The sequence below is a fragment of the Chrysemys picta genome, chromosome 14, assembly GCF_011386835.1.
Source record: "Chrysemys picta bellii isolate R12L10 chromosome 14, ASM1138683v2, whole genome shotgun sequence".
NCBI classification, from domain to species: Eukaryota; Metazoa; Chordata; order Testudines; family Emydidae; genus Chrysemys; species Chrysemys picta.
Genome location: NC_088804.1, coordinates 29639019 through 29654229, shown reverse-complemented (window position 1 = coordinate 29654229; position 15211 = coordinate 29639019).

Below are 15211 nucleotides of genomic sequence, written 5' to 3'. Positions count from 1 at the left end.
AGCTATAAAACTCTAAAACTCCCTGGTAAATAAGACCTTATTTCAGCAAGACACTCACACACTTGGTTATCTCCAACCTTTAACTATGTGTGTATTCCTAGTGACTTAAATGGTTCCATCTAAGTCAGGGGTTCTCAAACTGGGGGTCAGGACCACTCAGGAGGTCATGAGGTGATTACATGGGGGGTCACGAGCTGTCAGCCCCCATCCCAAACCCTGCTTTGCCTCCAGCATTTATAATGGTGTTAAATATATAAAAATGTGTCGCACTCAGAGGCTTGCTATGTGAAAGGGGTCACCAGTAAAAATGTTTGAGAGCCACTGATCTAAGTAATGATTTGTTGGTGACTGCCCAAACCATTATATGGCCAAAAAAAACCCCCCCTAAAAACCCAATATCTGCTTTAGATGATCAAACAGAATGGGAGGACACAAGATGTCATAAGCAGCTGATGAATCAAGTTGGATTAAAACTGAACATAAACCATCATTAGTTCTCTCTCTACAACCTACATTCCTTAAAATCATGGCTTCAGTGGTCTACTGCATCATGAGGGCAAAATTAACTTCTCCAACATGCACTGCAGGTCTCAACTGCCTATAAGCATGTATTTAACTAGCACAATTCCCATCAATATCAATGGAAGTTGTGCATGAAATGACTGCAGAATGTGTAAGATAGATATACAGTGTGGATAAGAGGGAAGAATTTTGGCTTATATACATATTGAAAAGACAGGAAACAATTGGATTCTGCATGTCAATCTTCCCTCATTGTCAGACATTGCTTAGGACACGAACAAGACTCTGCCATCCCCTGTCTATCATGGGCCACTCCTTGCATGTCCTATATTGTTAAATCCCATAAGTTTTCTTTCTTTGAGTAGTGTTTTATGGAGGGATATTTTCACTCAGCCACTTATGGATGTTTTTCCAGCTGACCAGTAGCACGCCACCATTGTAGACTCTTTGGGTTCATTCTTAACATGAACTGGGATAACAGTTGAAAAATATAGTAGCTAGTCTGCTACGGGTCTCTCAGGGACATTAGATCTCAAGGAGAAATGTAGGGTCAGATCCTTAAGACCAGTTAACATGCAATTTCAGTATATTGTATAGCCCAGAGATAGCCTAGGATCTATTGTCTGTATAACTTGTGTTGTTCTACAGGTACAAGGATTATTCTTTTTCTCCAACAAACATTTTATAAATATTCACACATCGACATTCACCTAGGGTGTTTTTAAAGCAAAGTTAATAGAACAAAGCTTAACTCCTAAGACAATGTAAACAGTTGAATTTATCCTAATGTGGAAATCAGTGGCAGATTCAGAAAAAAAACCCCACAACATACTGGGCCTGTTCCACAGTCCGTTGACATCAGTCGAAAGACTCCAATGGAAAGGTTTGGATTAGGGCTGCTGACAACAGGTGCCTTTCCCAGCCTTCTCTAAAATTAATTTGGATTAGGGCTGCTGACAACAGGTGCCTTTCCCAGCCTTCTCTAAAATTAATTTTGTTTGTCCCAATAATAAGCCCATAGTCACTTCTAACATTAACACCGTGGCATCCAGCAGTGATCTTCTCCAGAACCTACTAATAGCAATATGAGCAAGCTATTTGTGGGTGAAGCCATCATATGGTGTCCATCTCAGTTTGTTTTTCCTTGTGTGGAAATAGCGTATCCCCAGTGCAAAGACTGCATAGGATGCAGGGTTCACCAAAACTTTTCCATAACAAAAGGCATTTTTGTGTGGACAAACTATTAGTCTCACTTACAACACCCTACCAGGAATACCGGTTGATTGTCTTTAGTTTGGTTCCTACCCTTTGACTTGTCTGCCTTGGATGGGCCTACCAGGAGTTCTACTCTCACCAACTTAACTAAAGAAGATAATATCAGGCAAGGCAGAAGGTATGCATGATACTAGAAAATTAGTAGATCCAGCAGTGAAGGTACATTTCAAACTGCAACTTAGCAATAGATGTGAAGAGTTAGACACTGATGGATGACCTTGAGGAACAATGGCTGTTTTACAATTAAGCAAGTGTGGATGCAGCTGGAACTACAGTGGGGGTGAGAAGATCCAAGAAAGAAAAATGGCTCCAACCAAATACATAGAGGCTTGTTGATGACAGGAGAGAAATAAAGAAGAGATTTCAACAAGAACAAAACAGCAGTAAAAGAGCTATTCTGCAACAAGAATATGCACTAGCACACAATGAAAGATGTGAAGAAATCTCATCATGTCTATATCACTAGAAGTAATTGCCATTAAGGAAGTAACCAAGGACATAAACCAAATGACGAGTGGTAAAGCATCAGGCTACAATAAGATAGATGCTGAAATTTTAAAAATTGGAGAGGAAGTGATGGTGAGTTACATGTGCAGATTATACATAATGATCTGGCAAAGGAAATATGTCCTAAACACTGGAGAAGTTGCGTTATCTTTACAATTCCTAAAATGAGGGAAGCAGCTTATTTGTGATAACTGGAGAGAGGTGACACTTCTGTCGGTATCTGAAAAAGCATTTTGTACTATCATTTTGAATAGGGTGAAAACCACTGTTGATAAAGCAGTCAGTGAAAACAGGTTGATTTTGCTCTGGAAGACATGTTCAGACAAGATTTTCACCTTGAGAAAATTTATTGATAAAGGCTTAGGGTACATCTACACTACAGGGGGGAGTCGATTTAAGATACGCAAATTCAGCTACGTGAATAGCGTAGCTGAATTCGGCGTATCGCAGCCGACTTACCCCGTTGTGAGGACGGCGGCAAAATCGACTTCTGCGGCTTTCTGTCGGCGGCGCTTACTACCACCTCCGCTGGTGGAGTAAGAGCGCCGATTCGGGGATCGATTGTCGCGTCCCGACGGGACGCGATAAATCGATCCCCGAGAGGTCGATTTCTACCCGCCGATTCAGGCGGGTAGTATAGACCTAGCCTTAGAATATCAACCAAAGATGGTTTTAATTTCCTTGATTTTACGAAAGTGTTTGATAGAGTCCACAGAGAAGCCCTCTGGAATATCCTGAGACACTGTGGAATTCTAGAAAAAAGACTGTTAATTTTGTAAAAAACTTTGTATGATGAGTCTTCATGCTGTGTCATAATTCAGAGAGGAGACGTGGAATGGTTTGAGATTGTTTCTGGTGTAAGACAAGGTTGTGTGCTATTCATACTTCCCTTCTGCATTGTCATGAGAATGAGAAGCACAACAGCAGCTGCCAAGGACACTGGTCGAGTTTGGGTGAGACATAAGCTGTGAGATGCAGATTTTGCAAATGATACTAAATATCAACTTGGATGGAATGAAATGACTCTTTATGAGCATAAAAGCTGAAGATCAAGACTATGGAGATAGGAGAGAATGCTTTCAACATTGGTACCTGTGTGATTGATGGAAAGGCGTATGAAAGAGCTGATGACAACTTCACCTATCTTATAAGTACAATATGTGTTACTGGCCAATGAAGATAAGAATTGATAAAGCCAGTCGATTATTTTCCCCTCTTTGAAACATCTGGAACATTAAGGAAATACAGCTACACACTAAAATGATATTGTATAAGGCTGTTGTCCCCCCAACACTACTGTATATCTCAGAAACAAGGCAGATCATGGAAGATGAATGCATTTCACCAACATTGTTGAGCAAGTACCTTAGGAATTAATTGGAGAGATAGTGTAACCAATGTGGAAGTGTCACCAGGCACAGGAGATTCTAAGTAAATAAGTAAAATCAAGTTTGTGTAAAGACTAGAGCTAAGAATCACCCCTTTCTGGGTCTGGCTCTATTAATATTGGGATGGATTCTGCCATACTTTTATATAGTACCTTACTACATAAGTATTTCTATTGACTTGAGTGAGATTACTCATTGAGTGAGTAAAAGTGTCAGACATGGCCTGAAGGAATTAAAGTTCAGCTCAAGCCATCTCACAAGATTTGGCAGCTCTAAGGATTCCTATCAGAACTTCAGTTCAAACACTCCCTCCCTCTGGCTATATATCCACCCATCCTCCGTGTCTTTTTCTAAGGAGTTACTCTCACCTCCCTTATATCTGGGTGGGATAAAGAGCCACCTGTCTCAGTGAGTCAGCAAAAAACTACTTAAGATTCCCCAGCAAGAGCTACATGAACTAATAGAATGGCATGCTTCAGGCAAACACTGGCAGCCTGTGACACATACCTTATGAGAGAAAAATTAATGTCTTTATCCACAGCTGAAAGTAAAATGAACAAAGTCGAAGAGAAGAGAATTTTTCTGGTCCTTCTGCAGTAATTAAAATTAAATGTAAGATTTTCTCTAAGCATGATTCATAATACATTTCTAAATGTGTTTCTAAATCACAGAGTCTGATGACTTCTAAATAGCAATTCCATGACTGGAAGTTTTTAACTTTCTTAATCCTGGGTAAATGACAGGGGCATATCATTATTCTTAACCATCCTATTGTTGGAGTCAAATCATTAAAGATCTGTGATGTTTCCCTTGCCAAACTGATAACTTATTAAAATGAAGTTATCGAGTGAACAAGAAGCATCAGGACTGGAAATAGCTTGTACTTGTCTTGTGTAACTGCATGTCACAAAGTGGGGAGAAAGGAGGCAAAGAAAAGGTGATGGAGGCTGGGAGGTGGAATATACAAGCAAAATTATCAAATACAGATTCTGACACCATCTCTCACACTGAGTAAAACCTTATTCCATGAGTAGCTCTATTAAATGAGTAGGCTATCTTGGGGAATAAGGTACTACTCAGTGTCAGTAAGGGGTTTTGGAGTCTGGCTCTGAATTCTAACACAAAGATTAGACAATTAAGTAAAATCTGGTTAGAATCTAATAATAATAGTGAGAAGAAACAAATTGTTAGAAACGTACACTTTGACTCATCAACACCTGAAGTACATGATTTCAGTGGGACTACTCCATGTGAGTCAGTCCGTTGCTGAAAGACAATTTAAAATGTCAAATCGGCAAATTATGTAACAAGTGGTCTGCCTGACTGTGGGCTGGTGGATGATAAACATCAGTTATAAAATATAAAATTGTCCAAAGTCAACCTAAGGGCAAGGTACTCAATCTTAGCAAAGTAACTAGAAGTGATCAGAGAAACAAATCATAAGGACTTAACAATAAATGGCATGTCATTGCCATGGTCATATGATGAAGCCTTTAAAAAAAATAAAAGTTAAGCTATCAAAAGTGGCATGCTAGATGGAATGAAAGTCAAGCCAGCCTTGTACCAAGTTTCTGTAGGTCATAGTAAGTTCAAATGATGAACACAAAACCCTTGGAAAGTCCAGAGGACTTTGGGGACTGTGTGTGAGAGAGAGCGTTTTCTAGTGATAGTGTTCTTTTGGCAAAATATCTCTGGACTAGTAAAGTTACCTGAACTACATTTGCTTGTCTCAAGATGAACAACCCCATTCCTTTCCCCCCGCTGTTGAATTTTCTGTCTCTTCTTATAAGAGCAAATTTTATGGCCCTGATATACACTGATCCCTTGAGTCAGAGCAGAAAATCCATCTTTTAAACCGAATGCCTATAATATCGCTACCAGGCGTAACATGGGATAGATTTTGTGATTAGTACCTTGTACATACATAAGCTACTGAAGTGTATATCACAGAACTCACGAAACAAAAATAGGAGCAGAGTTATAGAAGAGTTTTCATGCTGTCCCCTTTTAAAACTTTGGGAGTTTACTTTTCCACTGTTTTATATAAGCCATGTATAATTTTTGGTATAATAGAAGTTGTTCAGAATAGATTATTTTCACTTACTTAATGCAAAATACCATCAATGGGTAAACATTCATACAATGTAAGGAGCTTGCTAGACACCCCCACTGTTGGAATTCGATGCTAGCAATAATCATAGAACAAGTTAGAATATAAGTGATAAGAAGTTTGATCACTTGTTTTCTCTAATTTACCACAAGCCACATTACTGTTTTCATCCAGCACTATCCATCCCAAATACCAATTCACTTGGAGCTAAAAAAGAGAGGCCAGTGGTGTTCTGCTTAACTGAGCTTCTGTAAAAGCAATCAATAAACTTTCATCTCCTCCAAGAGGCCTACACATTTACATAATTGTACCTACTCGCCTCCCTGTATCTGATCCTCTCTCTTTTCCTAAAGGTTAAGATACAGGGCAGATGTCTATATGTTCACTGCTGTTATTAGCGTGCTTCGGCCATCTCATCTCTCAGTGGCTTTTATTGTGCTCATCTGTTCAGGAAGACTAGATTTTCCAAGGCTCATTTGCTGGTTAATTGCATTCTCAGATCCTCTAAGATGTCTGTAGCACCTGCTCTCCACTTCACAGACTCTTTTGATCTCTCTAGAAATATCCAACTTTGATTATGTGAAAATCTTTCCTAACTGTACTACGTGCCTAGAAAGCAAGTTAAAAATGGCCATTGTGACTACTGTGACCTATGTTAGGATTGAAAATATAATTCTATAATACAGAAGCATAAAATGAAATGTGACCCTATTTGTTATTCTGTTTGTGTGCTTCTCTACTTATTTTACCTTTGACACATATGGTATATGTGTCTCTTATGTACAACATCATTGTACTTTGAAAAGAAAACTACAGCAATGCAGTATGCAATGTGTAGCTATGAAAAGTGTATGGTATAGGCCAAAATATTAGCCATTGGCACAGATTTCCCACTTGCAAATATGCTCAAATGTCTTTGCTCGTGCACAACTTATCTTTGTTCCTACCAACAGATGTTTGCCTATGTAAATCAGGTAATTTTCTCATCTGTTTATGCAAATATCCTTTTGTATGACCAAATTTGGGTTGTGTGTGCCTAAAGTAGCTTGCAGGCAAAATTTGTAAGCAATTTGACACACACTGGCTTCAAATCTGACCTTCTAGGGCAGGGGCGGGCAAATTTTTTGGCCTGAGGGCCGTATCGGGTTTCGGAAATTGTATGGAGGGCCAGTTGGGGCGGGGGGTGGCCCCCCACCTCCTATCCAACACCCTCTGTTCCTGATGGCCCCCCGGGACCCATGCCCATCCAACCACCCCTTCTCCCTGTCCCCTGACTGCCCCTGAAACCCCTGCCCCGACTGTCCCCTGCTGCCCCATCCAACTCCCCCCTCCTTTCTGACTGCCCCCCCGGGACCTCTGCCCCCATTCAATCCCCTATTCCGCCCCCACTGCCCCAACCCCTATCCACACTCCTGCCCCCTGACCACCACCCTGAACTCCCCTGCCCTCTATCCAACCCCCACTTACCGCGCTGCCTGGAGCACCGGAGACTGATGGCACTACAGCCGCACCACTTAGCTGGAGCTAGGCCACGCCGGCGGCGGCACCACCACCGTGCAGCACAGACCCCCGGGTCTGCCCCAGGAGCTCACAGCCCCACTGCCCACAGCATTGCACTGGCAGCAGAACAAGTGAGCTGAGGCTGCCGGGGAGGGGGAACAGCAGAGGAGGGGCTGTGGGCTAGCCTCCCAGGCCAGGAGCTCAGGGGCCAGGCAGGACGGTCCCATGGGCCGGATGTTGCCTGCAGACCGTAGTTTGCCCACCTTTGTTTTAGGGACTACAGAATGGAAAAGCTGGGATTTAATCTTATCTCTGCCACCCGTTGCAAGATTCCAGTCTCACCATTCTTCTGCTGTCAGCAAATATCTGTGAAACCCACTAGCAAAGTATGTCTCTCATCCCCCTATAGCATTGGTCCACATAGAGGATGACAACCTACTATTGCAATTGGTTACTTCATTAGCTCATGATCACCTACTGTTTTTGCCACAAGACCCTTGCCACATTCACTGTATAGCAGGGGATAGGCAACCTATGGCACGCGTGCCGAAGGCGGCACGCAAGCTGATTTTCAGTGGCACTCACATTGCCTGGGTCCTGGCCACCGGGCTGGGGAGCTCTGCATTTTAATTTAATTTTAAATGAAGCTTCTTAAACATTTTAAAAATCTTATTTACTTTACATACAACAATAGTTTAGTTATATATTATAGTCTTATAGAAAGAGACCTTCTAAAAACATTAAAATGTAGTACTGGCACACAAAACCTTAAATTAGAGTGAATAAATGAAGACTCGGCACACAACTTCTGAAAGATTGCTGACCCCTTCTGTATAGGATGGACAGTGCTCTGGGGGTTAATCAGGATTGTGTAGTAAAGGAGTCTGTTGTCAGTTGGACCCCTGCTTCGTGTGTTGCAGCAGTTGTATACGGATTGTCATTACTGGGTGATGACAGGCCCAGCCCACCTAAAGATAAAGACCCACCCCCTCAACCGAGGGGGGAGGAGCCATTGAACCCAGGCTTCTGTTGCAGAAGTCGCATAGTGAATGAGGCAGGGGACTGTGGAAAAAGAAAGGAGAGTCACGTGGTTAAGGCAGTAGAATGCTGCCCTAGAGAACTGGATTCTATCTCTGAATCTGTGTGAGTGGGGACAGCCTCCCCCCCATCTAGCAATAAGAGTCTGTGGCAGAAGCCCTGCCTAGTGGTAAGGGATAAGGAATCCCAAGCCCTCCCACTCCACTGGGTTCCAACACAGGGGCCCTCTTGGATGCCATAAGGAAAGGATCCACTACCAGCAGTCCAGCTAACACCCGCCCTGGGTCTCTTGATATCTCTTTATCCTCCTCAGGTCACATCGTGGCTAGCAGTTGTCCCTTGAAATATGGCCCATGGGCCTCTGTAGACTGGGGAGTCCCAGTTTCATTCAGTAGTCCTCCTACTAGGGACATTCACCTGGCATAACCCCTCTGTAGCAGAGAGCACAAGTCCGTCTCTGTCTGCCCACCAACCTGCTGTGCTGAAGAGACTCCCTTTTAAGGTCTTCCTCTGTCTGGAGGATGCCCAGAGACCTGCTGGGATCGGGCTTCCTGGGCCCACAGTTGTTCTTGCCCCCCTATCTCTCCAGTGTGGTGTTTATGCACCCTATTAGACTTTGCCACAGTGTTCCTAGCAAATGAATAATACCAAACTTTGCACATGTGGTCACTAATTGTCTGTTCCTCAACTTTTGGTTGCCCAACTTGAGACTCTGGAGCCTGATATGCAGAATTGTTGAGCACTCACAGCTGCAACAGAACTCAGTAAAATCTGTGCTTGCATATATAAAATGCTATATAATGCTAAGTACTCTGAAAAATCAGGTCATAGGCATTTCCGATTGGGCACCCAATATCTTAACCTCTCAGTGGCACCCAATATCTTAACCTCTCACTTCTGATCTTAACCTCTCAGTGCATCAGCTCCACATCTATAAAAGTAGGATAAGAGCACCCCTCAACTCACAGGGGTTTTGTGAAGATAAATTACTGTTTGTGAAGCACTCAGATATGACAGTGATGAGCACCATGGAAAATCCCATGGGGAAATTAATCATTCCCTCTTCAGAGATGGATTTGAATAGTGAGCAGTAAATAAGGCCTAGGGTCAAACAATGAGAAAACAAACTATTGAATAGCTACTCATTAAGTGAGCATTGCCCATCTTGTGCACTGAATGAGGCAAGAATCTTGTGGAAAAATAGTATGTGATTATATAAAATAGTATGTGAGTATAATTAAAGGCTGTATCATAAATGCATATGCACCAGAGGGACAAATTACGGTTGCATGGGTAGCCTTTAGTCTGGCACTTCCTAATTTTTAATAGGTTGAGATTACAACCTTAATAATATTCTTTTAATGTAGTTTTTGTGTGTCATCTTTATAGGTTTCCCCAATATTCTAGTAGTAAATATACTGGAAAATTAAATAACTCAGCCTCTCTATAAAATGTTACTCAATGCTGCAAAGCCTGCTTTAATATTACTAGAAGTGGTGTAATTGTGTTGGTGAAATAAGCAAAAAGCAATAAGTTTGCTAGGATTACAGAGTGTGAATATTGTGGGTCTTGCATAAAACTCTAAACGTGATGTCCTTCCTGTTATAAATGAAGGTCAAACACTGGCTCTGTCACTCTTCATGAAATGGCTGCTCTGTGTGATTACTAATCTTTATACTTGCTAAGGTGCATACTCACGGAAGATGTATTTGCAATTGTGCTTCATTTGCTCCAGCAAAGGGAAAAAAAAAAAACCTTAGACACACATGATGCACTACTCCAGAATTCAAATGGAAATGCTAACAATACTGTACTGCAAGACTTACAGCATGCTCCTGAAAGCACTAAGTACAAGAGATTTATATTTGATGCTGTTGGATTCTTTTCCCTTCCAAAGATGAAAACTGATTTTGGGAACCTACTGGTAATTCAAGCTCTGGTGAGCAAGCCCTTCAAGCACACTTACAAAAACCTTGCAAACATCCTGAGGCTCACAATGAAGAACAAATTTATATAAAAAAAATCCCACCAGATGCCACTGAGCCACCAAGCTGCCAGAAAATTTAAACTGGTCGAGCCTGGATATTATTAAGCCTGTTGATACCATAAGCCTGCTGGGACGCTGGTTCTTGAGGGCTGCAATGATCACCCAAGACATGATTTTGCAAAACTGTCATGTTTTGGACTTTAACCGAGACCAGTGAGAGGTTATCAACAGTTGTCCTATAATCCTGAGTGCCTTAAGATGCTCTGCTACTGTAGCTCCCTGTCTGGATGCTCTCAGCCAGCATACAAGCATGCACTGTATTTCTGTGTCTTAAGCAGCCCTGGTTCAGAAACTCTGACTTCAGCAGCCAGACTCTGGTCTCCACCAGCACTGGTTACTACTAGCCAAGTGGCCCCCAACACACCCCCGGTCTTGAATTTCCCCAAAACCATCTGCCCTGAAATGTCCAGCCCTTTCCTGGAACATTTAGAGAACTAATAAGGTTTGTTGTTCCTTTAAAGAGACAAAAGCACTGCGGCTTGCTCCTTTAACTAGAGTTAATAGTCACTTCAAGTTAAACACACTACGGGGTTGATTTAGAATGAAAGTAAAACAAGTTTTAAGTGAGTTCAAGTGTAAGGGATAAAATCAGAAATAGTTACAAACAAATAAAAGTGAAAAAAGTTTTCTGGTGTCCAAGACTTGACAAAATTACAGTCTTGGTTCAAGGTGAGATTCTTATCACAACTCCTTCTTAAGGCGCTGACCACCTCCTTGGACAGGATCTCCCACAAAATCCAAAGGGCTTGGTTCCTTTGTCTCCTTCGGTGAAAGATAAAGTGGGGTTCTTTGTTTCTCTTTTGTCCAGTGACTCTCTGAAATGGATTCTTCTGAAAGGTACCCCAGATAAAGTTCATTAGTTCGTGCTGAGTAAAGGAGTCTTGAAGTCTGGAAGATAAGGCTCCCTGCTGTTTCCTGCCCTACTGATAGTTGCTACTATGCAAATGATCTCTTCCTGCTGCAACCTCTTATAAAAATGAATAGGCCATTGAATTTGGGCCATCCATGATTTGAGGTGTCAGGCTCTTTCCTTTGTCTGGAGAAAACTTGTTAATCACCTTTACCTGGGATAGGCTGTCTTTGTCTTAAACATGTTCCAGTAACATTATATAGAGGGACTTCACATGTAAGGTTAACACATGCATTTTACAATTCTATTAATGACCCTATGTGTTATTAGCTTTCATATGATAACTCACAAGTCATATGTTGTACAAATGTTATTGCAGTAGTGCAGGGGTCGGCAACAATTGGAACGCAGCTCACCAGGGTAAGCACCCTAGCGGGCCAGGCCAGTTTATTTACCTGTTCATGCGGCAGGTTTGGCCGATCGCGGACCCCACTGGCCGTGGTTCGCCGTCCAGGGCCAATGGGGGTGGCGGGAAGCGGCGCAGGCGAGGGATGTGCTGGCCGCGGCTTCCCGCCGCTCCCATTGGCCCGGGACGGCAAACCGCAGCCAGTGTGGGCCGCGATCGGCTGAATCTGCCGCATGAACAGGTAAATAAACTGGCCTGGCCCACTAGGGTGCTTACCCTGGTGAGCCACGTGCCAAACGTTGCCGACCCCTGCAGTAGTATGTAGGGTGTGCAGTAGTAGGAGTATGCCCAGCATAGAGCAGTGCTATTTAAACCTGTCTGAGATAGAAGGCAAAGATAAAATAGCTTATTGCTGTTGAAAGCAATTATTTAATTTGCAGAAATTTGGCAGCTGTTTCTAGATACTCTTCACTTCTTGATTCCTTTTCCCATTTACATGGGATTGGAGACAGGGCCAGCTCCAGGCACCAGCTTATCAAGCAGGTGCTTGGGGCGGCCACTCTGGAGAGAGGCGGCAGGTCCAGCTGTTCGGCGGCAATTGGGCGCACGGTCCACCTCGGAGTGAAGGACCTCCCGCCGAATTGCCGCCGCAGATTGCGATCGCGGCGCTTTGTTGGGGTTTTTTTGGTTTGGCTGCTTGGGGTGGCCAAAACCCTGGAGCCGGCCTTGGTTGGAGATGCCCAAATTCTTTGCCATTCCTTCCAGTCTATGGGACAGGTTTGTAGGTCTTGGAGTTGCAGCGCTTTTCTCGTCAAACTTCTCTTGACAGAGTCTGTTAATCATTTCTAGATACAATGGATAAAGATACATACGGATAAAAAATGTTGAGATGGCTCAAATAATGCAGACCTCCATTCCACTTAACTCCTCCTCTTTTTCCCTCTCCTCTCCCATCCCCTCCTTCTCTGGTCTTCTGTTTCATTACTGTTACTCCCAGTTTTCTCTATGTAGTATTGTCTGATTTTGTATCGTCTGGTCTTGCACATTTGACAAGTTGTAAGATTGCAGAACTGCATAATTCTATTGGAGCAGAGACACATGCAGTAGTTAGAAACATTTACAAGCCATACGTCATTTATCTTTTTGTACTCTTCATTGTCTGTTTCTTTAGCAATAAAAAAAAATCACAAAAAAGGTAGGTGTGTGCCTAAGTGTGTGCAGGATCAGGTCCTAAATGGTTATTTAATTCAGATGTGACTGTGGAGAGCATGCTCAGAGAAAGTGGCTTGAAACTCTATCATTGTATTGCTTTATTAACCATTTTACAGAGATACAGCTGGTCTGATGTGTAAAAAGTCAGTGTAAAGATGCACTCCTAAGTCACACGCTGCTACAAACATTGTACATTTTTATTTACCAGGCCAGAGACCAAACTCTTTGTCATAAATAATGGATAAGCTAAGTTAAACAGCATGAATTTTTCAGGCCAGAGGCACTACCTTTCTGTGTTGAGTAGTAGAGAGGGTATGTTCCTTAGCACTTAAATATCCAAGAAAGAAAATCCATTTTAGTTTCGTATTTGCTGGAAGGGCTAGCAAATAATTAATTGCAGAAAAATTATCTGACATTTAACTATTTCTTATCCATGAGCAGATCGTGATTTACTCAAATGTAAAATTATTCAGCAATATTATATGCATAATTAATTAGAGCATTAAAGTGATACTGAGAAGAGGACGTGAAGCTTTGCATTAGTGTACAAGCTGTTTAGAAAAGAGAGCGAAACAGGAATAGGGAATTCTGTGAATTTTTTCCTTTAAGTCCTGAGAAGTCCTACAAACAAAGGGTGCAGACAGATCCTTGCCTTATTTCTCCAGTTGCTTCTATTTCAAGATGCGGGGAGGGTTTTTTCAAGCTCTGTGTCCCTGATGGAACAAATATTATTTCACCCCATATAAAGTAACGTACAGTGAGTTTCATGTACTGATCTGTAATTTTCTCTCTCCTCCACTGTCACTGACACCCAGTAATTGTGTCTAGGTGTACTAAAGAGGGCGTAGCCATGTTTATCTGGCTCATTTAACAACCTCTGTACTCTGGAGAGCTTTTTGGGGAACAACTATGTCCCCCTGCCATGATAAGTAATTTCCCATGCAGAATGCATTAAGTGACTTTGCTGGTCAACAATGCTCAACAATGAGAAGCAGCAAAGGATGGAGACATTAGAGATCTGTCCTATGTTACCTAGGTTGATTATTCGCCTCAGGAAATGTCATTCAAAGTGAAACTGCACCAGATGAAAGAAGGGAGCAGAGATAAGGGAGACAAAAAATGAGATTTAAGTACTATGAAAGAGAATGGGTAAAATTCTGGCCCCATTGAAGTCAACGGGTGTTTTGCACTGATTTTAGCAGGGCCAGGATTTATCCTGCAGTAAGAGTGACAAATGAAGGTTGACTGACTCATAGAATACACTGAGGAATTGGGGGAAAATTCCAGGATCAAATTTAGCAGATATTTCATGAATAGGCCCTACCCACCTCGGGAAAGCAGGGGAATAAGAATGACAAAGGCATTAAGCTCTTGGTCCGGTGCCAACTGAGGTAAATGAAAATCTTTCTTTCAGTGGATACTGGTGTCCACACTACCATTTAAGTCAATGTAATTTATGTCTCTCAGGAATGTGAAAAAAACACCCCTGTGAACGATGTAAGTAACATCAACTTAGAGTGGTATTTACATCGTGCTATGTCAGTGGGGGGTGCTCTCCTGCTAACATAGCTTCCGCCTCTTATTGAGGTAGAGTAATTACATCAACAGGAGAGCGCTCCCATGTCAACATAGCGCATCTTCACCAGACGTGCTACATTGATGCAGTGGTGCCGATGTAGTGCGGTAGTGAGGACAGGCCCAAAGAGCAGCTTCCTTGAATGTAGACACCAGTATTGCTCCCACCCCTTCCAAAAAAAAAAATGTGTAACTTTCCTATTTGGATTGCAAATCCTCCCAGATAGTAAAGCTGGTCAACATCTTTCAAATGTTGAAATTGACAAAAATTTGAAATTAAAGAACAACAGGGAAATCACAACAATTCTCCTAAAATACCATAAAATATCATAAAATATTTTTCAACTAATGATAGAGATGGACAAAAGCTGTAAAATATTGAATATTTTTGCTGGAAAATAATGATTTTTTCCTCTTTTCTCTCCAACAAACCTTTTAGAAAGAGATTTTTTTTTTGACTGTTCATTACGCTTAAGGAAAATCAGTTTGGTGTAAAAAACATGATTCCGAATCTTCTTTCTATTTAGCATGTTACGTGTATAAACAAAATACTAACTTTCTGAAAGAGGTAGAAGAACAAGTTATAAAGGGGAATGGCCAATGTCACAGCACAAAGTTGTAACTGAGAGCACAGCCATAGTTCTGCCTCTGCTGTAGAAAAACTGCTGCACAAAGGGTTGTCATTAATGATTGTGAAGTGCTTTGAAATAGGTAATACTAATTATTTTACTAAATAGTCATTAAAAACTAGGTCTCCTATGGGAAATAAGAACAAAATATA